At 37.2% G+C, this 25,666-nt stretch overlaps 1 protein-coding gene across 3 annotated transcripts in view; it reads left to right on the forward strand.

The window, feature by feature from the left end:
- EEFSEC (eukaryotic elongation factor, selenocysteine-tRNA specific) overlaps window positions 1-25,666 on the forward strand; it is a 330,059-nt gene that overhangs the window by 24,283 nt on the left and 280,110 nt on the right. Inside the window, exon 1 of one of the 3 annotated variants that reach the window (XM_031956355.1) lies at window positions 20,723-20,890. The exons of the other annotated variants lie outside the window; for them this stretch is intronic. The gene's annotated coding sequence lies outside the window, so the exon portion shown is untranslated. Of the gene's footprint in view, window positions 1-20,722; window positions 20,891-25,666 lie in introns of those variants that run through there. 3 annotated transcript variants of the gene reach the window in all.

Here is a 25,666-nt window from a genome sequence, read left to right on the forward strand (position 1 = left end):
TACCTTGCTTTTTGCTTCAAATTTTTCCAATCTTCAGGCACTATACTAAACTCTGGGAATGTAAGGAAAGGCAAAAACATGCCCTCAGAAATCTCATTTTCCAATGGACAAGACAATGTGCAAAAAATTATAGTGCTTAAGCAATTTTAAATTGTTATTCAGAAAACCAAAATCTTAAAACACCTTCTTTTAACAAAACCTTTTTTGACAGTTTAATTGAATTATATGAACTTTGTTTTCAGTTGTGTCCTATTCTTCATGATTCCATTTGGGATTTTCTTGGCATTGATACTGGAGTGGTTTGCTATTTCCTTATTCATTTGATTTTGCAGATGAGGAAACTGAGGCAAATAGGATTAAATGATTTGCCCAGAATCATATAACTATTAAGTGTCTGAGGCCAGATTTGAACTTAGGAAAAGGAGTCTTCCTGACTCCATCCCTGGTATACTCTGCCCTAAGGCACCACTGGGGAGAAACAATCTACTCATCTCAATTAAAGAAATTCTGATATTAACAAGTAGGGTTTGAGGCTGGGTAGATAGAAGTAGAGCAGTGAGCCAAAAGCTCCATGGGGTCAATTGAGAAAAAAGAAAGCATTTTTTTCTAAAATCATATGGAATCTCATTTCTAGGAAATGATTTTTTTTTCATATCAAAAAGCATCTGCGACTTTGCTCTACATTTCTTAAGTAATACTTATTAACAAAACAGACTTTCAAAATAACTCCTTAACTTTGGCACCTAATAGATCGTTTCTCATAACAGTATCATTTTTTTCTTTCTTTACTCCTTTGAAATAGTTTTCACACAGTTCTTTTGTTCAGTATGCAGTTTTTAGCTACATCTCTATCCCAATCTCAAAGTATGCTCCAAAGAACTCTTTGGGACATTTTATTTAACAAGTGCCCTGGTTAAAAAAAGAGTTCATTGTCTTCTGCATAACATACAACAGAAGTCCCTGTGATCATCAGCATCTACAAACTGCAAATTGTCCATGGAGCAGTTTATTATAAAACATTTAAGTCCTAACTCTAGAACTGTTTGGTGCACAAGAGGGCAGTGTTTGCTTGCAATCTCACATCTTTATGATGGATGTATAGGGTAACAGGTCAGCATAGTTGGAATGACCTCGGATTTAGTCAAGACAAAATAAAATACAGGCCATAGATATGTTGGTTCCTCATATGCCTCCTTTGTCTCTTAAAGAAAATTGCTGCTTACCTATCTATTTTTTTTTTTTAAATAGGGAAATATTGTAGTGTTCATCTTTTTATTTTTGTAATCAAAAGAAGTGTGGCTTTTAGGCCTGTATCTACATGACCGAGGTTTAAAAGTGTTTTTTTTTTTTTTTTTTTTTTTTCAAAAGCAAAACCACTGCTTTCCAACTGAAAACCAGATGGCATGAGTTCTGTTTCAGGCAAAGAGTCAAATACACTCTTTTCCTCTTTGTATCAGTGTAGGGGTAACTGCACAGCTTCTAAAGCATTTGAAAGTGTGAGTACTGCTTACCAATCTTCACTTATACAACTCGATTTTCACTGGTGGTTGACCATGAACCAGAGCAAGGCATTTTCATATCCTGTTGCCTTAAAGATAGGAAGGAACCCCTGTCTCACTGAGTGGCAGTATTAGATCTGAAATGGAGTGGATCTGATCTTGTGTGAAAAGTTTGTTTTTTCATGTACTCATTACTAGGCTGCATAATTATTTTTTCCCCTTGCTAATTCATGACTTTGAAATTGGATGAATGTACTGTCCCTTTCCCTACTTTCCCACCCCCTCCAAACAGTAGCATTTGACATTATTGGAATATCTTTGTTCATTTTATTTTTCTATGACCTTAAAAAAGATGTTATTTTTACATCCTGATTTTTAAGTCTTTTAAATATTTTATTGTCTTAAATTAGGACCGCAGCAGGAATGTTGATTGTATATATTTTCCCCTGATCTCTTATGGGAACAAAGATATCGGGGTGAGGCTGACACTGTATGTGGGATCTTGATCAGAGAAATGTTTGACACTTACCCATTAAATAGCTTCCCTATTCATGCTTTTATTTTTATTTGATTCATAGAGTATGTCCAGTGATTGTCCCCTCTGGGCGGGCATCTCTAGAGAAGCAAAACCAAATCTAGATGGGGGAGGTACTAGGTTGCCTCCTTGATCCTCTGATACAGATCAAGAGAAAAGATTGATTCAGAGGCTTAGGTTTGTATGAAATCAGATGTCTTCTAATCTTTTAAAAATCTCTCCATAAATCTTCCAAAGCAAGGGCCTATATATGATACAAACTATATAAACTGTAGACTGTATTAGTAATTTGGAGATCTCATATTTTAATTGATAAATGATATTTAATACAGAATTATAAGCGACTAATGCCATGTGAGGAGGGAACCATGGGTGGCCTTCTTGTCATTTATGCATTTCCACATGCTTCTGGGTTAGCTTTTATTAGAAGTGTCTGAGTTTGAAAGGAAAGATTCCAAGCAGTGTTCTTTAAAGAGAGACTCATAACATGTTTTTCCAGGAATATAATTTTTGAAAAATGCCTGAACCCTAAATTTCCATCTGAGCTTAGCTTGTAAGAATGAAAAGTTGTTTCTGCATGGGGAATCAGAGTTGTTTTCCATCTTAGATCCCTAAGGCAGGGCTGGCAAGCTGAGCAATGGGGACAGATGTTCCTGGGTAGTAATTTCCAGCTGGATTCTTGAATGCATTGTGTACTATGGGTCACAGTCGGCTCATAATGGAGCAAAATTGAGTGAGAATTCCTGCAATGAAAGACGTGAACGGCGCGCAGGATAGATATGATGGCAGAGATATGCTGCATTCTGTGAGAAAATATTTTCAGTGCTATCTGTAAAATTCAGATTGAATAACCATTCTGGAGTGCTCCCTTTTAAAACAGTTTCCTTCCATGAGCATTGCAGGCAGAGTAAACACCAATAATTTTTATTTCCCTTCTTCTTATCAGTAGTCTGACTGAAATGTTCCTGCACAGCCTATCTAGTCTCCTCAAGTGAACATCAAATGATTAGTGTCAGCTTCCAGTTTGAATTATGATCTGTGTTTCAAAACACAAACTGATTAGCTTTGCATTAGGTGGTAATTATCAGTTTTAACAATAGTGGAAGAGTTGGGATAAGGGAAATACTTTTTGTTTTCATAGCTAAAAATGAGACCAAAGGTGAAGGAGAATGAGGTGAAAAAAGAAAGAAAGGGGAAAGTTAAAATGAACCCTATCACAGGATGTGTCTGTCTGGAAGGGATTGATCTAAATGTGGCCTGGACTGCAGCTTCCAAGTCCTTCAGGAGTCCACCATGCCAGATCAGTGGAATGGCACAGGCTTGCCTCGGCAGTGATCTTTTGGCGCTGAGAATGATGTGGAAAGGATGTGAAAGGTCTTCTCTAATCCTTAGGGACTAAGAAGATGTGCTCTGGCATTTCTATCCCCAAAGCCTCCATGCTGCCCTTCCAGGGAAGCCCGCTAGTTAGTTACTTGACATTCTGATGGGCCTGCATTTGGAAACCGCTCCAGGGGAAATGCCAACAAGGGGTTTTGACTTTGATTCTGCTGCTGATTTTGGGGAAGGATTACTAAAGAGCAGAGTTTTCAATTTGGGGCACATAGTTACTTTTTGCTGAGCTTTGGAGAGTTATGTACCCTCTTCTATTAGTTTTGCAATTGGAGGGAGAAACTTTTAGACTATGCAAGAGCTGTTTCAAAGAAAGAAACAAAATTCTTGTATTTTCTGAGACAGGGAAGAGGAGGGAAAAAATAGATTCCTTGTTATGCTTGGCGGTTCTACAGGATGTGAGACAAAGCTGAGTCTCTCTTACTGACTAATGTCATCATCAGCAGACTTTTTTTCCCCCCTTATCCTTACAGAGCAATTTGATGTCCAGTGCAACCCCCTTTCCCCCAAGCCCTTCATAGGTCCTGAGCTGGAGATTAAATCTCATGCTTGGGCGAATTTCTAATGATGGTAATTGTTTCCTCTTTTCAAGTCGAGGTCCCTTCTTCAAAACCTGATCCTTTTCTGTTGTAAAAAAAGGTCACAATTACCTGAACCTGTGGTTGACTTTTGGAGATTGCCTGTGGTGGACTGATACTGCCTATCCCTTGATGTTCTCAGATATGAAGTGATTTAAAGTGTGGCTTTAAGTACGAAAGCCGGCATAAAGTCAGTGGTTCTGCAGAAAGACTCAGGCCTGACTGTGCAGTATTTCATTGACTCGAAGATTATTGGTGAATCACAGAGAGGAGAGGAGTGATGGAGATGATGACATGAATAATCAGAGGAAACGAGGCTGAGGAGATGTGACAGATAGGAAGACAGGATAAAGCCTTGCTGTCTGTATAACTGGAGGAAGAATGCTGGGCAAGAGGGGTACCAGCCGGACACAGCAAGAGAGACTCATCATCAGAAGGGCTAGTAAGGTGTTAGGAAATTTACAACTGTCTGTTTCAGGAGCAAAATCATTTTAGAGACCCTGGTTCAACTAATCAGCAAAGATTTGGGCGCTTCCTGTGTGCCCAGAATACAGGATATCGATGTCATGGATATCGATGGATGAGACAAGGTCTCTCCTTCCAAGTAGTTTATAGTCTTGTTTACTAAGATGATTTATGTATCATTTTCTAGATGCCAGGCACTGTGCTAAACACTTTAGAGAACAGTTAAATACTAAACTAGGTGTTCTTGATTTTAATTGTAGCAGGAATTTTGAGAAAGGAGAGATCTGGACAAAGAAAACTGAGCATAAATGGGAATGGAATATTAGAAATAGGTTTATTTTGTCCCATTATGTTGGAGAAGTATTTTTAAAAGTGAGATTTACATTTCTTACATGTTTGGAGATGAATATGTAGCAAAGTTTAATAAATTTCCATGAAACATACATAAAAGTATGTGAATCAGAGTGTAATGCTTTTGGATGAGATAACTAGTCTACTGACTACATCAGAACATAGTACAAATGCAAAAACATTCTAGTACTAGGGTAGGAATATCAGCACCTCAAAATCCAGAGATCTCGAGTTTGGTTCCCATAGCAGTTCACAAGCAGGGTACATGTGAACATTCTTTTCTAGAAGGTAAATGTTTATCATCTATTTATGTATGTATAGTGCTTCTGATTTAGCATTGTTCAGAAATTTGTAACTAAATTTATATTACTGAATCTTGGAAAGATTTTTTTTTTTTTTAGTAATTTCCAATTTTCAGAATGAGAGGAAACAAAGTTTTCAGCTTTCATTGAACTTTTAAGAAATATGAACTAGGTTTAAAGATGTTTTGACCCAGAAAAAGTGGAGTTGGGAGGATTCAGAAAATTTATTTTCCAAGGACTTTTTGTTTTTTCTGCCTAAGCAAGCCAGTGTGTGTGAATTATATGTGGAGTGGAGTTTTCCCCATGTTTCTTAACCCCACAGCAATTTCGTGTCTTTAAATTCAATTTGACAATTGTTACAAATATTTATTTAGATTTCAATAAATAATTTCAGTCTGAATAAATATATCAACCACGTTAGCTTGATGTTTAAACCAGGCTTTATAGAATTGATTTTTATCCTCCTGAAACTAATAAGTGTGACATTAGATCCATAGACGATTTCCTTCTCCCTCCCACCCCCCTAGTACTTTGCTTACATTTCCTTTTTCTTTTAAATTTCCTTTTTATTCTTCCAATTCAAAAATGTCTACAAAGTTTACAAAGTACAAAGAGAATTTGCTGTACCTGGAGAAAGCTCTAGTGAGATCTGAAAAATGTGCCTGCTTGGGGAAGGCTCAGAGTGTTTTATTGTAAGCCAGATTTCACCAAAGAAATCTTATTTCTTTTGTTTTGAATTTTATTATCTCAAGTATTGCTTAAAATGAATGGATATTGTCTGGAGAAATTTTAAAAAAATATGTAGAGATGTTAAATTGATAGATTATTTGTTGTTTTAGAATTTCATTTATTATATTATGCAATTCTTATTTGTAAGTGGAGAAACTGAGTCACAAATGAACATGACATGTAAAAGAGATAAGATTCCAAAACTGAGTTGGGATTCTTGAAGGAAGCATAGCAATGAATTTGGCTGACCATTTGGTGCTTGCATATGTAGTCAAGCTTCTCAAAAAAGTAATAAACATATTAAAAAACTAAATAAGAAAGAAAGTTGATATAAAGGAAAGCTGGTCATTTATTTCAGGGTGAAATTCAGACTCAGCTGTAGATTTAGGTACACATTGTCTCAAGTACAGAAACCCTAAATAAATTGTTGCAAAAAAGCCCTTGCTTAGCCAACATAAATTATTTCATAGAAAATCACCAATTGCATAGTAAAATCATGCAAATTATTGCACAAAATATATTGTGCAGAAGATATTATTTTAAAAATCATAACTTTTACATTATCGAATCACTTTAATTGTCAAAGGTAGTTATTGTCTCTGCTGATTTCTAGGGATATTTTAGGGGCAAATTTGAAAGTAGTTAAAAGCTGGTTATTGAGGTACAAAGGAGATAGTTAAAATCTTCTTTTATCTTTAGTAAATTAAAGGGTTAAATTAAATGTAAAATAATTTTAATGTAACATCACTTTGGGCAGAAAATAAACACTATAAAAAATGTAGCTCCCAAAATTCCCCTTCCCCTCTCCAAGTTAGAAACAATAAGAATAGAGATATATAATGTATATATTTTTTAGTCATAACTACATATTGCTTCTCTTATTGTCAGTCCTCTCAGACAGTGACTTTATTTAAAGATGAAATTTGCACGTGAATGTTAAAAAAGTTATGTTTGTGATGTGGCAAAGAGACTGGCGAAGTTCAAGCAGTCATAAATGTGGCACTTTTATTTTCTTAGTGAAAATGATTTTATGTTTATTTCTTAAAGTGCACATTCACAATAGAATAAATATTTTTGATTCTAGAAGCACAAATTCGTCTTTGTATACAGTTTGATTTCCTTGGGTAGCTAATATTGCCTTTTTCTTTTGTACCATGACCAAATATTGTGTGTTACAGTTTCTCACTTTACTAATTTTGTTAAATTGTAAAATCCCTAGTCACAGTAGTTCAAGACGGTTTTTGACATGTTGATTAAAAAAAAAAAAAGAAGTAGCCATGAAGTAGTTTTAGTGGTTACTACTCATTATTTTGTAATTAATTTAAACATGAAACTAACTATAAAAACAGTTCGGGAACTCTGAAGATTTTTAGAATCCCTTCAGTACGGTTTTGTTGGGATGTAAGGGGTTGAGCTGGATGGATTCTGTCTAACATTTCTCGTGTGTTTATCGCAAGCTCGAGAACTCTTGAGGAGTCTGAGCACCCGGGAATCCCAGTCTTAACTCTTGTTCTGGCTTTTTTTAAAGCAGCTTCTGACAGTGTCTTAATTTCTCATGAATGAATGGAACCTATTTCTGATTGAGATCCTTCTGAAGCTGTCGCCCCTTGCCAAACTGCCACTTCCCAAAGTGGACAAAACGTGTTCTGTGAACTCGAAATGTGAGATGCTTGCAGCATGGGGGAGGGAGCGTAAGGGGAAGCTGTTTGCAGAACTGCTGAAAGTAAATGGTAGGGGTCAAACGTGGAACACAGACAGGAGAGGAAAAGAAGCCTGGGTCATTTCAGCCAAAAGAGCACAGTCACTTACGTTGACTCCGCACCAGAGGGGCTCCCGGACATTTCTCCCTATGCTGATGTAATCTCAGTCCCTTACATTTGAATATCAGCAGCCACATCTCATTGCCTCTGTATCAAGCAAAATCAGCCCATTGCTTAATATTTTAAAAATGATCGATTTTAGGAATAGCATCCATTTGTAATGGAGATGACACACTCAGATTTGGTCTTAAAAAAAACTCTGACTGCCCAGATTCCCCCTCTGACTACTCCACCAACTTGCAGATGATTCCCAGTTTAAATAGTGGGTTTAGGTGGCATCTTGCAAATACTAAGCAGGCAGCAAAAACATTTCATTAAAAAGCAATCAGTACTTTTAAATTAAACATAGAAAGTTATCTTGGTGAAGTATGTGTGTTTAAGGGGAAGTTGCTGGATTATTGAGTTGGGCTAACATTTTAGCCAGTTCAGCAAGGTTTTAGGGGGGGGGCTGAAGCAATTAATATATAAGTATGTTTGAGTCAGCAAGGTGGGAGATTATTGTCTTATCAGGTTTAAATTTTTTTCTTCTTCAAAATTCTTACCTGTTTGGAGGGGAGGTCAGACAAAGCCATTACTCTGAGATTCATGTTTGAGAGTGTCTCGCTCAAATTACTGAACTTTCAATACCAAAATGCATTTGAGGCAGAGGAGGAATAATTCTTTTTCTCAGCTTTTTTTTTTTTTTTTTTTTGCCATAAGTGACTGTCCTGGACATTTTTGTATATTTCTCTAGGCTTCAGCTATCTAAGTGCAATAAATCAGGAGAAAAAAAATTTTTTTTGGTTAACCAAGCAAACCAAAATCACAAAAACTAAAAGGAGTTAAATGTATGGCTTTATCTGTGATGTTCTGTGGATACAGAATTGCTATTTGCTTTACTGTTGATTCCTTGAATATTTTGAGCTTGCTCTTCATGAAGCAGCTACAGACAAAACTTGGTTCTGTGTATGAAGCAATTAATCCTGTAAGGACAATGAGAGATGAGAACAATGTTATAGCATTGTTTTATAATGTTAGGGGGAGGTTTAGGTATAATGTATTAGTGATGTTTTGGTCAAGTGACATTGATTAGAAGCAATGCTTGGTGGTGTAATATCTGTATTTCTTTTAGTAATCCTTCACCAATCTTCCTTTTCTCAAATAGAAACTTACATCATTGGGGCAAAGCTCTCACACATTTATTGCACCTGGCAGAATTTGGTGCTGTAATATCTATTTTTGTCATTGTTGCTCATGTCCCTTTAAAGTGGGAGAGACTGATATGCTAATGGAATGGCAGAAACCCCTTTAGAGAAAGAGACAAGATTAATGAGGCTTTTGTGGTCCTTGCCCATCTGAAAATCATACTTAGGCCTTGTTTGCTATTGGCAGTCCAATATTTCTTCAGTTATGAAGATATAAACGACCAGATTTCCTCATACATTGATTGAACCTGCCAGATTGAATGTCGTCAGAAGGAAGGTCAGCAGGAAACACAGACAAGATAGTTTTGAAAGTCACAGATTGAATTTACATACTTAGGGGAAAAAGCCACCCATCTCTGCATAATATAAATTTGTAGTTTTATATATTACTTCTTTTGATTCTCTTTTGCATTTGTAAATGTTCTTTTTAAAAACTCTGTTAAATTAAAAAAAATCTAAATTGCATATGATAAAAAAAAAAATAAAGCCCATGGGGAAGAGAAAAGACCTTCCTTTACTCATTGAATCTATTTGGAGTGTTTCCTCCTGTAAGCTTTGGCTGCCCCACTCTGTTAGATTTCAGTAACTGTTATAGTCATCCTGTGAGAGTTCAAGATCATGGGAGAAAATATTTGTTAGCTGGTGATAGTCAGGTATGTGACTGGCTGGATTCTTGTCAAGACCTAATTTTCCCGGTCCCATTATAAGAATGCGGTGCTGGCTACAGCAGGGTGCATGTAAGGATATCCTTGGAGAATATGTGGGGAAATGACCATGTCCTTTGGATAGACAGCAAACACAATGATTTGCCTGGAAAATCTTAGAGTGTTTTGTGAGTGTCAGACTTCAACTCTTTTATATCTCCTTCGTTTTCTTTGGGTCTCTTAATTTTTCTGCTGTGGCCATTTCTTCACATACCCCCATGGTTTCTATTTAAGATGAAGGATAAAATACTTTGGAAAATAATTGCCATTGTTACTCTTCCCTATTCCTGTTGAGATCATTCTCCATGTGTTTACTGTCCTATCAAGACCCATATAGTGTGCCAGCATTCCTCTGAATGGATCACATGAGGTTGGCAAATGGATGGATATTCTGAGTGTTTTTTTCTTTTTGGTGTTTTTTTGTTTTGTTTTGAGCTGTGTTTCTCAGTTCCCAAGGGATACTGCCAGCCTCTTGTCTTCTGTCCAAATTTAGACTTAAAAAAAAATTCTTGATATAAGATGAAAATAGAATTTGGCAATGGACATTGGAGATAGAGATAAAAAGTTTTAAAGTGTTTTCTCCTTTCAAAAAATTTCTAGGTAGAGGACTGTTTTTCTTCCAGTGTAGTATTTGATCCTTGGTGGGACCAGTAGGTGGTCTACCATCACGGTTCCTAATCATGCCCAGATTCAATTTCTTTAAATTAAGAATTATGCAGCATAATAATAACAAATGAAATATAAACGCCCTTTGGGCATAAACACCCTTTGTGTTAAAATGATTGCTATGATTTTTGTTTCTTTTGATTGTGGAGATATACTCTATGAATAGGAGGCACCCTTGATAAACTCTTTAGGGCTATTAATTCTTGCTGCTAGCATTTCTAATGCTGACATAGAGAGGCCAGACATTTGGGCCCATTTCTGTTATATCTGTCATTGTTTTCCTAGTCATCTTGGGCAAAAACCTAGTTACTTCTTCTGCTCTTGGATTTAGCGTTATGTTTTGAGTTAAAACAATTCAGCAAAGCCTTCTTTGGTAGGCTATAGGGAGGACTCTTTCAGGTGTGGATTGAGCCTACATTAAGATTTTTGAGATTCCTTCTAATACTGACAGCTTCTGTTTTTGCTTCTTTTTGAGTTCTAGTATACTGGCATTAGGTTTGGTAACTTGGGGAAGCATGAGCTAAATAAAAGGGAACAGCTATTGAAGAGATGTCTCTCTCTCTCTCTCTCTCTTTTTTTCCCTGTCCTTTCTCATTAAAGTTCTGCTGCTCTTAGGAACTGTATTGGCTACTCTTGATTTGTATGTCATACACTGTTTCCATTCATCAAATTTTAATTCTAAGTATGTCAAGTTGGGTTCAGATAGTGACTTCATATATGATTTTACTGATGTGAATACATTTGCCACTGACCTGGATTGTAACCCTTCTACCATGTTAGCACATGATCTTCATGAGTTACTGTGACAACTCTCTGGGGAAGTGGGACAGAGATGTTAACAAATCAAGGAGTCATGAGAACTCATGTCTGTATAGAGATGGTTATTTAGAGCACTCTGAAATTTACTTATGTATATTATCACATTTCAGCCTCTCTACAAGGACTAAATATCCGTCCTCCCATTTTATAGAAATGGAAACTGAGTCCCAGAATAGTAAAATGATTGATTATGGTCATATAGGTAGTATCAGAGACGGATTTGAAATCACATCTTCCAAACTTTTTATCCAGCATGCTATACACAAAACTATGATGCCCATATTGGGGCCAAATGGTAGAAAATATAAGGTAGACTTTGAATCCTAGGGTAGGAATCCTGAATGTTTTCTTGCGACTCATAAGAAATATAGTAAATGTTTAATAAATGCTTTTTTTTCATTCATTCATTGGAGATTTTTTGAACATGGAAGTAACAGTATTTATTAAGCACCTACTGTGTGCCACCTGTGGGCTCCAACAAGCTGTAGCATTCACAGCAGTTATATCCTAGTAAAACCATCTTGGCAGATAGATTAAACCATAATCAGGGTAGCTGACAGACCTCAAACCCATTGTGTTTGGGGGAATGTCTACCCTAAGACCTCTTTGGGCAAAATGGGTGGATGAGAACAAGATGCCCTGACTTTTGTCTTGCTGTTGGACTTCAGTGACTCCAGAAGAGAGCAAGACTGATGACTTTGTGCAGCTCTGCCTCACTGAAATCCATGTTGCAGAAGTCAAGACATCACCTGTGCTGTCATTGGGCCCCTTCTAAAACAAAAACCAAGGACTCTTTCCAACCCCATCCCCATCATCTGATTGCCAATATTTTGGTAATGAGCTTTTTACCAACAAGCATTTATTAAGCTCCTGCTGGGTTATGTGTCAGGAGGGACTGAGGGTATAAACAGGAAGAGTTTCTGTCTTCAAGGAGCTACATTAGATTGGTCCTTCTATGACAGATATATTGTATGGGCTGGATCTACCCCTAAAGTCTCCAATGTGAAAGAGAAGTTGCTAGAGCTTTGTAGACCACTGGATTTGCCTTTGCAGACCCAGGGTCCCCTTTGTGCCATAATAAGGTATCACAGCCTGACTTTAGTTGAGGGTCTTCACATATAAGGTGTTGAAAGTTCCTTTAACATATAGAGTTAATCACATCAGAAGGTTTTCCTTTGGTTTTTGACCTTTTATATCTGCAGTTTGCTGGTTATATTACCTTATAGCCAGAGTTTGTCTCCTTAGAGCATTATGTGGAGTGCAGATGATACACCTTGCTTTGCTTCCTGAGCTCCCTGGCCATTTTCTTCTCCTCCTCCCTCTTCTCACTCCATATCCAAACTTCTGAAATCCTGGTTTAAACATGAAATTGGTTTTCATTTGGCTCAATAATAGATGGAGAACTTGATGACACTGGATATTTTCTGCTCACTCTAGAATCCAGGAGTATTGGATTCTTCAGGAAATATCTGTAAGAGATAGTTTTTTTGGTTGCCTTTTTCACCTAAGAATTTTTCTGACATGGGCCTGTTCCCTATGGGATAGCATAAAGGTAGGTCATCATTTTTACTTTCTTGCCGCTATGTACTTCAGTTACATCCATAACTAGTCAGATAGCAAGTGTAAAAGGCAGAATGAAATTTTTCCTTAAAAATAGCAAATAGCAATTTTAGATCCCCTTTTTCATCATCTCATATGTAGTTTTTTCTTATGTATATACTATTGTATATTATGTATATACTATAACTTTAGTATTTTTAAAAAAATAACTTATCAAGTGATTATCATTTGAGAATAATGTAAGAATAATGTTAAGAATAATGTAAATCTGTTTTATTTGGTGAATTGGTTGTGTGTGTGTGTGTGTGTGTGTTTGAGTCTGAGAATTGCTTTTTAAAATCATAAGCCTACTGAACATATTTAATATTAAGATTTTCAACCTAGTTGAGAACATTGCTGGTTAGTAGTTGCTGAAACATGATATTAGAATATGATATGAGATCAATATTAAGTATCAGATATTGATGATTGTAATGACCAAGTAGGAGTGCTTCCTTTTGGTCTAATTTTCCCTGTCTTTATAGGACAACAGGCTAGGCTACTCTTTGTATGTATGTAGACAAGAAATTGAGGAGTGTGAATTTTGAACATACACAAGTGGTTAATTATCAGGTGTGACTGTCCATTTGTTCAGGCCATCTAAAATTTATTAAGCTTTCCTGTGTCCTGGACACTGGGCTAGGCTGTATTAGAGATGTCTCTTCTGAGGATCTTGCTACCAGTAGTAGGGAGCTGTCCAGCTAAAGCTCACCTTGAGGTGAAGCTGGACAGTTGCCATTTGCTTCCAGGTGAAAAGCTCATGATCTTACAAGATGGCTGAGGACTGAAAATGTTGTGTCTCTTTGTGAGACTTGAGCCTTTCTCCTTTTCATAGAAACTTTCTGTTTGATTCAAATCCTAACCCTTCTTATATCCCTCAGTTGATGTCACTGTTTGGTGCTGTCTGATTTGGAATTGTCCTTTTTGCCACAAACTCTTCTGCTTGGCATTCCATATCTTTGGTGACCAGCCTCTGGTTCTCTCCGACCCAGTGCTTCTGGCACCTCCAAAGGACCTTCTAATTCCTGCTCAGTTCTTTGCCTTTTGGATTATACTGTTATTAATTGTTGAAGTCAGAATATGAAAGTGAAAATTAATCATCCTGCTGCATGTAAATGAAAATCTGGATGTCAAATACAGGGTGTACGTTTGATTGGAAAGGAATGGGCATGAGATCAGTGTATTAAGAGAGGACTAAGGGCTGCTCGATCAAGATGAAGCTGAGCTTGTTGGGGGCAGGGGCTAATAGCTTCAGGGCTGTTCCTCTGTATGGCAGATGAAAGTGGCTTTGTTTTATGCCAATCAGGTGCAGCTTTTTGGACTCTGGGATAGTTGCCAGGTTGGGCCCTAGGCAAAAATTTGGCAGCCTTGGTATTGCTGACCCTTTGTACTAGATGGTGAAAGTATCTGCCTTGCAGCCTAGGCTCTGGAATCAGGTATTTGGAATGCATAGCTAATGTGTTTCACTCCATACCTTCAATATTATTCCATATTATTGCATCTAATTGACTATTTCTAAACTTTCATGTATAATTTGGCTGTACAAGCAAAATAGGGTATCACCAATGGTATCTCATTTTGCCGCTGTCTCTTCAATGACCTCACAGGACATTGAGATACTCAACCAGCTATTTCCACATTGGTGTATTCATCTATGTTCCTTTTGCCTAGGAGTATCTTTTTTTTTCCCCCCAAGAGGATAGCAGTGAGTTGCTAGGTAGTGCAGTGGTTAGAATCCTGGACCAGGAGTCAAGAAGTCCTCTTCCTGAGTTAAAATCTGACCTCAGACACTTAGTAGCTGTGTGACCCTGAGCAAGTCATATAACTCTGTTTGCCTCAGTTTCCTCATCTGTAAAATGAGCTGGAGAGGGAAATGGTGAATCAATGCAATATCCTTGCCAAGAAAACCCCAAAGAAGATCAGACATGACTGAAATGATTGAACAATAACAGCAACTGTGGGAAAAGGTGCCCAGCCCCTCTGCATAATGATTGTCTCCTCCCTGCTCTTGGGAGTCCTATATAGGGCAGTGTCCATTTAGCTCTGGCTTAGTCAAATGATAGTCTTAGAGTCTTTGGCGTCATTTTTCATTTGACAGATGTGGACCTTAGCTTGTAGGAGGGAACCTCAGCTTTCCTATGTCACCCAGTGGCAGGATAGAGACTAGAATGGAGACTTTATTTCTTTTTACTATGTTGACTTGATAGAACATTCCTAATGTTTCTTTAGAGGCACAGTGACTAAATTTTCCTTTCAGGCTATGATTTTGCCCCCATAAGTTTTTGGTCCTTAATAAATTGATGTAATAGAGAGATAGCATACTGGACTTGGAGACTGGAAGACCCATCTTCCTATTTCATTTCTGTGACTTGGTAGCCATGTAATCCTGGATAAGTCATTTGATCTTTCTGAGCCTCTATTTCCTCATCTTTAAAATACTCAAATGAAACTGTAATCTTACACATCTGTGATCTTATAAATATGGCTCTGCCTTTTCTTGGTGCACATTGCAACCTCTTTATGCCAGTCTATCTTATCATGTCTTTGGTGTTTTCCTAGAATGCTGGACGGCTTCCTTTCCATTGCCAGTGAGTCAGCAAGCATTTCTTAAGCACTGACTTTCTGTCAGGTACTTAGACTGACTAGCCATATCATCATCTTTCTGACCATACATCTCTCTGGTGACATCTTTTATTCCAGTCAGTTTCATTTTCCTCATCTCTGGAGATCTCTTCCAGTTCTAGAACTCTGACCTATGATTCGAATTCTTTGCAGTGTTCTTATTTCTTATCCTCTGGTAATTCTTTTGAGACTATAGTATTTCATGAATCAAACACCCAATAATGCAGAGAGAATGTTTTTATTAAAATGGTGGGCTTTTGTTTCTGGGAGAAATTTGAGGGCACTAAAAGGAGTGTCTCTGAAGCTCTACATTGTTTCTTTGAAGGGATAATAATACCTCTATTATTATTGTTGTTCTTAATAATTAGTAATGCAAAGAATTTTCAAAAGACACAAATGAGATCGTGTGTAAAGTGAGCTAAATGTATCATCATTAATAAGTGGAGTACACATTTTGATTCTTGAATCTGTCGTACTTCAGGCTTCATCCAGTAATTTTCTACCATTAATTTTCACCTATGTACAGAACCAAAGCACACAATCAAACTGAATTCATCTAGCTTTAGAAAGAGTATAACTATATAATGAGGTAGCTTTGTTTTCTTTCCCCTTTCCTTCCTTCTCCTTTTCCTCATTCATTTAACATGTGTATATTGAGCATCTGTGGAATACTACATGCTGAGGAAGATGTACAAAAAAATAGAATAGAAAAATAGAAAAAATAGCCCCTGACCTCAGAATTTTCAGCATTGGAGGCATGGGAAATACAATTAAGGAATAACAGAGGTAGATACATGCTTGGATTATTTTTATTCCTTGGAGAAACATTTTGGAATTGCGACTTTTTAAAATGAGTTTTGAGGATGCTGTCTTATCTTGACTTGTTGGTGACGGTGACCTTTGCTTCCAGGAGAACTTAGATTACCTTTTGTCTCTTTGCTGAGAGTTCTTTCAGTTTCTTGCTGGCTTGATTGAAAAATCCAGCACCCTAACTGTTGGTTCTGAAACCTTGCATTTCTTTTCAGCACATCTTTTTATAAGAGTGAATGGGAGTAAGACTAATAACATCAAAGGGACCAAATGTTTAATGTCATGTTACAAATTCTAAATATCACTGAGAAAGGCTTTGTGATAGTTTGGAATTCTGCAAATGAAAAAAACCCAAATTGATTGATAGTTTCCTTTGCTGGGTTTACCCCCATGAACCTCAGAAAACTTTATAACTTTTAACAGCTTCTGGGAATCATAGTCTGTAGATGGGTCACCTGGTGGTGTTTTTCTGGAATTCACTGGTCCATTTGTACTACTGATGCTTCTTTGCTCATAGAGGGCTTCTTGTTTTTAAAGGTTGTTTAAAAAACAAGCAAAAAATAATTTATTTGCCTGACCCCCCCTTTTTTTAAATAAATAAAAATATTTTGATTATATGTCAGCAGGATATATTATTTTTCTGCAAAGGGGAGGGTGAGAAGGAAGGGGGATATAGTGTATTTATCTAAGTGAGAATGATTGCCACATACAGAAGAGCTGTTTTGAGTTCAAATATAAATATATACTTTTTTTTTGGGGGGGGGAATTCTTAATTCATTCTAAGAGTTGAATGAAAAAAACATCCCACTATACCCACAAAGGCAGTATTTATCCTATATTCCTGATGTATAAGCTCATATTTCGCTTCCCCTTTTCCCCTTCCCTCCTCTCTTCTCTGTGACACGGAATCTTTCTCATTCACAAAACCTACAGGACTTCAACCCAGTGTTTTTAATGTAAACAATAAGACCCCCAGTGGAACAGTACTTTATGATGGTGTCCTGAGAAGCTGAAGCACTCTCTCCTTGTCCTCTTTCCTCCCAGTCAAAGGACGCCCGAGCAGGCATTCCTGGCTTACGTGCCACATTTTGCAGCCCTCATTCTTGCACTTTTATAAGAGGAAAAACTTCATTCTAAATACATTTGGGGTGGCAGGGACAGTGAAAGAGCTAGGCAGAAAATATGATATTCGTTTTAGCTGGGTATTATCAGAAGGTATGGCGAGGACCCTGTCATCATTTAAATGTAAAGCCCTATACAAAGGTAAGATAGATGGGCTCATCACCATCTCCTTGGCTTATCTGCTTCCCCTCTGTGTGTGGGTTCACAGTAGCAAGCATTATGATTAAGATTTCAAACAAATTTTACTCAACGTCTTTTGGCAGTTTAGAGCACTTTCTATAATCTCAACTACTTTTAAAGTCAAAGGAAAGAATGTTCTGTGGCTTTTTGAGTTGAAGAAACTAAATTAAAAGAAATCTGCCTTCCTTTTATTTATTTAAATGTTAAAAATCCAAAATAGTTTTCATCCCTTCAGATAACTAAAACATAGGATGAATTTCTGTTATGTTTAACTGGGAGTTAGTGTTCAATGAGGAATATTACTTACCTTCATTGTAATGGAAGAAGCTGGTTTTAAATGAACAACTAAATAGCTCTTGGAAAATATTGTTCTTTTACTGTGTAATAAAAAAACTAGTTATATCCTATTGAGCTCAATTAGGCATTCAATGGCAGAAGAAAAGGGCATTCAAAAGCCAGTAATATGAATATGCTATAATATATTAATATGATTATCTTCTGCTTGTCTAGAACATGGTCTTCCATCCTTAAGAGACAAGTAGGAGAACAGATGTGATTTTCATTTTTCAAGAGAATGAAAAAGAAATCTAGAGAGGCCAACAGATTATCTTCCCACAAATTAACCAGTTTTACAATAACCCAAGACCTGAGCTGTGGAACTGGAGTCAGAAGGCCTGGATTCGAATCCCAGCTTGATTATTAAAAGAGTTCCCATGCACACATCATTTAGTGTCTCGGATCTTGTGTCCTCAGATAGCAAATGTAGATCACCTCCTCTGCCCTTCTCACAGAAGCACTGTGAGGTTCCTGTGAGGCAATAGATTGGAAAGGGCTTTGTTAATTGTTAGGTACAAAACAAAAAAAGAATGATATGATTGTCATACTCATGCTGGTAAACTATAAGATCCTTCATCCATATTGTACAGTTGGGGTTATATCTGACAATTTTGAGCTCAACATACACCCATAATAAACAGAGTGAAATGTGTCCTTTAAACCACATTCACTTGGGAGAAGGATAGGGATAAGATCCTGTGAAATTGCTTTATGGGTGGGGCGATGGAGACTTTGACTTTGGTATATAAACCCTTGAGGAAGAAACCTCGGGATATCACCACTATATGGCGGGAAGAAAGGGTTGGAGTTGGAAAATTGGAACTGATACAAGGAGATCACATGAGTTGATGAGGAGGAAATATATCCTCTGATAGCCTACTATTTTAACTTTTTATTCTTGCTAAATGCTGTCTGTACCTCTACATGTCAGTGTACTTGACCCATCTTAGTATACTTGTAGGTATACTTGTCTGGTGTGGCCTATGGTAATCTTGAGGCTCATTTGGCCTTGTCATTTATCTGTCTTTATTCTATTGTAACTAGAACATAGATCTCATTAAAGCCTTTCAGGAATTTATTTTAGTTTAGTTTTTAATGTAATTCTTATTTTCTCTCTCCCTTATCTCCCATTCTGCTGCCCTCCCCTCCAAAAAAAATTGGGATAAAAAAGAAAAACAAAACCATGGTAACAAATATGAAGGTCAAGCAAAACAAATTTTTGCATTGGCCACATCCAAAAATGTCAGTCTTCTCCTGCCTTTTGAGTCCAACTACTCCCCATGGGTCTTCTGGGGTAGTGATTGGTCATTGTGTTTATCGGAGTTCTTAAGTCTTTGAAAATGATTTCTTTTTGCCATATTGTTATTGTTTTAAAAATTGTTTTCCTGGTTTTGCTTAGTTTATTTTATATCAGGTCATATAAATATTTGTGGGTTTCTAAGTAATTATCATCTTATTTCTTATAAGCCGTACCTCCAAGGTATAAGCTGGACCTCAATGGAGGGTACTTAAGAGTCTAAGAAGGAAGTTAAAGAAAGCAATTCCTGTGCCCTCCTCTTCATTTTTGCTTATTTTATATATACACACACACACACATATACATGTATGTGTATAGGTATATGTATTTATATAAGTAGGTATGTATATTTATGTGTGTACATGTATGTATGTACATATACATATACACACATGTACTTTTTAAAAATGTGGGCAGTCTACAGATCACCTGTAAGTTCAGTGAGACAGTTTAGAATCAGACAATAACAGAACAGACAACAATAGAGCTAGAAGGAACCCTAAGTACAAACCTTCATTTTACAAATGAGAAAAGGGAGGTCAAGCTCAGTCATATGTTTGTGTTAGTCACCCAGGAAGTGATTGGTAAAGGCAGAATTCAAACCTTGGGCCTGCAGCATTGAATCCAGCTCTCTTTTCACCATGACACATTTTATTGTCACTTTAGCACAAAACCATATATATTTGCAAGCAATGAAATTTGCCATTTGTGTCCGACTGGAGAAGGATCCGAATGGGAAATTTCATTTTGCTAAATAAAGCTTTAGCTTGTGCAATTCTGGCTTCAGGACATTTATATTTAAAGCTCGACAGTGTGGATTTTTCATCTCAAAGTAACCAGCGACCTTGTTGCATATGGGATGTTCCCTGTGGTGTGTGTACACACATTCCTTTGTGTGTGCGGGTCTTTTTAAAAGTCAGAATCCACAGTACCCAGTGTTTCACGGAATTCCTCCAACCAACTCCAAAGAGTAGCAGAGCAGGGTTAGTGTGAGGATTCCTACCTAGCTGAAGTGCTTACCATTATAAACAGAAAAGAGAGCACTGGGTTGATGTCTTTCCCCTCGGTTTTCTTTCTTCTTTTTCTAAATCTTATTTTTGATAGAAAGGCAGCCTTGTCGCCAGGCAGTCCTGCCTGCATAGACTGCCCCCTCTGCTAAACAATGAACACATTCAGGCACAACTCGTGTTTTCAGTTATTAAAAAATGGAGCCGTCTGTCTCTGCCTGTGACTTTAATCTTTAAGCCTTTATTCCCTGTACCCCACCCCCTCTCTTTCTCTTCCCCCAACCTTTTGTTTGTAAAGTTCCGAGCTACAGGATATGTGGGCCTGGAGTTTCTGAATGTATTGTACATTCCCCGGGCAGTTACAGATGTTTGTAGCCCTGAGTGATGTTATTTCAGTGGTCAGAGAGGGTGGGGAGAGGGAGGGAGAAAACAAGAGAACATTTCTCTTTGCCTCCAGCAATCATTTTGACTTTTCAAAAACTATTTATTTTTACATAGCTATTAACTCCCCTCACTCCATTCTCTCCCCACTTTGAGATGCATTTGAAACTAGGTCTGTTTCTGAGTTGTTCTAGCTTTTAAAATAGGTCTTTCAATGGCCGCTCAGCATTTTCCCTCTGGGACATGGTTTTTGTGATTTGATTTAAAAAAAAAGCAACAACAGCAACAGCAACAACAGCAACAACTACAACAACAAAAGCAAACTCTAGCGAACAGCAACCCGCTCAAACACAAAAATACCCCAAAGCCCAACCAGGCAAGCCTAATTTGGCAACAGACTTGAATAAATCAGAAGCTTCCTTGGCAAGAGCCAGAGTGGTATAAGAATTGTATCTGAATATTTAGAAGACAAATCATCATGACCAGAGAGGCTGAGTAAGTAAAAACTCAGGACTTTGGGTTTAGGAAGTTTCACAGTATTAATAGCAATCCTTTTTATTTGTATATTGTTTTATAGTTTTCCAAGTGCTTTCTCATTCATTTGATCCTCACAACAATCCTTATTGGTAGGCATCTCTTAGTCTCCTTATTTTATAGTTGAGTAAAGTGAAGGTCTGAGAGGTTAAATGACTTTCCCAATCAGGGTCATATATCTAGTCATAATGGACCAGAACCTGGGTTTCTCTACCGGCAGTATGTGTGGATTGGTGAGACCCTGGAAGCTCCTGAATTTCCATCTAGCTTCAGCTCAGAGGCTGTCCTTTGAAGTCTTTCCTGAACCCCTTTTGATTGTGTGCTTGTGTTGTTGTCCTGTGTACTCCAAGAGAACAAAAGGACATCGCAGTGCTGGGGCAGTGCTGGGGCAGTGCTGGGGCAGTGCTGGGGCAGTGCTGGGGCAGTGCTGGGGCAGTGCTGGGGCAGTGCTGAGGCCAGAGTACGGCGTGTTTGACTGTGGCCAATCAGACCAACACCAGCTTGGAATACTAGCAGAGCACAGCAGGGGCATGAATAGTCTGAACATGTGGAGTGGATATGGCTCTGAATTTGTGCCTCTTGTGTTTCTTTGGAGCTCCTGCAATTTTGCTTTTGCTCATGGAGAGCAGCACCTTTTGTGATGCAAGTATGCCATGCTAAATGGTCCTGGGTTCCCCAATTCTTATAATTGATTCCAAAGTTTAGAGATACTCGAGAACGTCCTTGTATTACTTCTGACTCCATGTGAGCACTTGCCTTGTGTGAATTTGATCCTGCATCTACTTATTCACTTATAGCACTGGGGAATAATATGTATTTCCCCTTGAGGATAGAGCCCGATTTTTGTTTTTAACTTTGTATCTCTAACATCTAGCCAAGGGTTTCATGTGTAGTAGGCTCTTACTGTTTGTTTACTTGAACTACCCAGTCAGTTTCATTCACACTGAACCACGTACCATGTCCTTTGCCTAAAGGATCCAGGTCACTTATCTTAGCAGCACTCATTTTGCTTGTACCTACATATATAGCTTCCTTTGTGGAAGTTATTTATAGTCTAGGAGATACTTAGAGCAAAATGTAAAGAATTGAAACCATAGGGAAAATAAATGTTGCTGCTTTGGAATCACCCGATAGAATTTAGTGCAGGTGTCTTAACAGATGTTCTGTGCTGCCATTGAAATCTACCCTAGGCTCTTTAATAATGCTTTGGGATTGGGGTCTTGATTTATGTATCTTTTAAACTTATCTAGTGGTACAACTTGTCCTTGAATGTTGAGTACTTGGGTGGGTATGATGTCAGATACAGAGCTTAGGGAGAGGAGAAATAAGATTTCCTTAGACTTCCAACAGACACTCTGTGGGGTTTGTTATTCAGATAGGGAAACTTTATGTTATCACAACCCTGTCTGAATTTTCAAATGAGGGTGTGTGATTTATTGTTAAATATTATTTTTAAAATTCTGAACTTAAATTTATAAGTAAAAATCACTCACAAACAGAGAACAGAAAGAAGAGGATTGGTTATGAAACTATGAGTCTCCATTTTGTAGTTCTTAATTTAACATATTATATCTATATCTGCATACATATCTATTGGCACATATGTATATATGTATTCGGTAAATTCAGCATGTTACTTTCCCAACTACTGTTTATGCTTCCTTCTGAACATGCTTTTCAACTCTCCTTTGGCTATTTCATTTAAGATATTATGAGATTAATGAGATGTCCTCTTCTCTTAGCCCTTTTTTCATGTTTGTATACTCTTCCCACACATCCCAATTTTAAGAAATAGCAAGAATTATCCCTTTTTTTCTTCTCCTTTATACACAAGCATACCTTCCTCTCCCCTTTCTTTAAACTCTCAGAACAGAATCAATCTGTTCCCAGGTCTTTTGTTTTTCTTATTTAACTCTCTTAAGACCTTTTGAAAACATTATAATTCAGAAGGGATACTATTTCTTCTTGTAATCCTCTTCCAAATGCTCAGATAAGTTTACTTTTCTATGTTTCTCTGGACTCTTGTGTTTGCATTTCAGAGTTCCTACTCAGCTCTGGTCTTTTTGATATGCTTAAAAGTTCTCTGATTCATTAAAGATCCATTTCCCTCCACCTTCCCCCTCACCTCTCCCAAAGTATCATATTCAGTTTTGCAGAGTAAGTTATTCTTGGTTGTAATCCCATATGATTTGGCTTTTGAAAGCTTGTATTCCAAGCTTTCCCCTCAATTATGGTAGAATCTGCTAGGTCTTGTGTGATTCTGATAGTGCTTGAACTCTTTTTTAGATGCTTGCAAGATTTTTTTGGGGGTGGGGGGTGGGACTGAGGCAATCGGGGTTAAGTGACTTGCCCAGGTTCACACAGCTAGGAAGTGTTAAGTGTTTGAGGTCAAATTTGAATTCAGGTTCTCCTGACTTCAGAGCTTGTGCTCTATTCACTGCGCCACCTAGCTGCCCCTAAGGATTTTTTGATTTGAAAATCTTGCATTTTGGTTATGGCATTTCTAGCAGTTTTTTTTTTATTTTTGTTTTTTTTTTTGGAGTTTCTTTTAAGAGGTGATTAGTAGATTCTTTCTTGCTCTCTAGTTTTAATAGATCAAGGTATTTTTCACTCATGATGTCTTGAAATCATTCTCTTTTTAAATCATGGTTTTCAGGTACTAATGATTCTTAAATTATAGCTTAATTTTTTGGTCAGTTCTTTTTATGTCAGATATTGTACATTTCCTCGTATCTGTTCAATCTTTTAATTTTGTTCTAATATTTCCTGTCATCTTATAGAAGCATAGATTTTGATTAAGCTATTCTAGTTTTCAGAGAATGTTACTTGAGTAAAATTTGTCACTTTCTTTTCCAAGTTTTTTATTTAACTTCCAGTTCTTTCCTCAACAGTTTTAAATTTAATTTTAAAAATCTCTTGCTTCATTTCTTTTAGGTATTCATGTGGTCCTTGGGAGGAAATTCACTTTTTTTTTTTTTTTTTGGTTCTGTTTATAGTTGGCTATAGTGTTACATTTTCTTTTTCTACTGGAATTTTGGGCACTTATGGATCTACAGTTATTTTTTATGCCAGTCAATTTTGTCTTTAGTTTACTTATCTCTTCAGCTTTAGTTTTTGAATTGGGGTTTTATGCCAGATCCTTGCTCCACCCCTCATACCATTCTTTTGGGTAGTGTTGTTGGCCTTACTTGATCTTGCCTTGCATCATTTGGGTTTCTATGCTGACCTCCACTTGGCTGCCCTATCCCCTAGGTTAGACGCCTCTACATCCCACCTTCCTTAATCCTTGAGGATCAGAGTTCTGGACCTTCATGGACCCTTATGGCATCTCAGGACAGAATGCTAAGATTTTGATACCCCTGAACTTTTGGTCTCTTTGCTTTTGAGTGTTTCCATGTCACCCTGGTTGGTGCTGCTCTTGGTGGTTTAAAGGTCCTAAATGTGAGTTATTGGCCTCTATGGAACTTTCTCAAGTGCTCCTCTGTTGTTATTGATACACAGCCTTGTAGGCTTTACTTAAGTATCACCTGTCTCTAGTTGAGGCAGGAGGCTTCTGCTTGTTTGTGTTGGCTTTGCTGTTGATCATTCTTTGAAATTGTCTATGGATTGATTTTTGTGCATTTCTGAGATTGAAGAAGTTACTTATTATATGTCATTGGATTTTCTGGTCATTATATCTGTCTGTTGGGAATTTCTGACTTTTCTGGAGTGTAGGTATGTAGAAACTGGGCTGTCTGCCTTTGTTCAGGCAGCTATGTTTTCTGAAAGGTGATCAAATTTATTTTTGGAAAAAAGCCAGACACTAGATGCTTTACTTACTTAAAAGGTTGGCATGATAATCAAATGCAGTAATACAGATTTTACATTATTGACATGATGTTGATGATTTGAACAGTATAAAGTCCTTCAGAAATGTAAAGTGTTGTATCATCATAATGATACAATCCATAGAGACTTATTCAGTATAGCAGACTAGCAGGAAAATATAGGATTCTGATATATTAGAACACTGTTCAGTAATGGGTAGAGAAGCAGCAATTATGGCAGGACCTATAAATTCTTTTATGATAAGTTTCTTATGAAGTCCTTTATTATATAAAGGGGGAAATCATAGTTGTACATTTCTCTATGTATAAATTAATTTCATGTATCATATTTATAATGATGAGATCACAAGTCTGCACCAGAAAAACCCCAAAACAAAAAACTCAACCCCCCAAATCCAAACCAACAATCCCATAATGTTTGCAAAGGTGAATACATAAAGTCAGTTCTTTCACTTGAATATTTTAAGTTATGATTTGTGTAATAGGGAAAGGTTTCATGGTCTGTGTTTCAGAAGAACTGATACCTTTGAGAGGAGATATCAGTTAGACAGTTCTTGGTCCAAGGACCCTGGTGATGACTTTACTAGGTTGTTTTCAGGGTATTGTCTCTTCCTTTCTCTAGTGTCCCCCACCTCAATACATTTATTTAGACCGGGACTGATTGTAGATATATTTATTTGTGATCTATTCAGCCATTAATTAAAGTTCTCTTATGTCTTATAGTGTAAGGTAATCCTGGGATATAGCAGAACTTGTGGAGGGAGTCCAAGGGTTGGTAGATCTTTCAGAGAAGTGCTTTTTTTGGTAATGGACTGCATGTCTGTCATAGTCACTCATCTAGAACATGAAGAGAATGTGCTGTATATTGGAGGAGGCATTCTCTTGCACTCGAGAATCCCACATTGAAGCA

The sequence above is a fragment of the Sarcophilus harrisii genome, chromosome 1 (assembly GCF_902635505.1).
Source record: "Sarcophilus harrisii chromosome 1, mSarHar1.11, whole genome shotgun sequence".
NCBI lineage: Eukaryota > Metazoa > Chordata > Mammalia > Dasyuromorphia > Dasyuridae > Sarcophilus > Sarcophilus harrisii.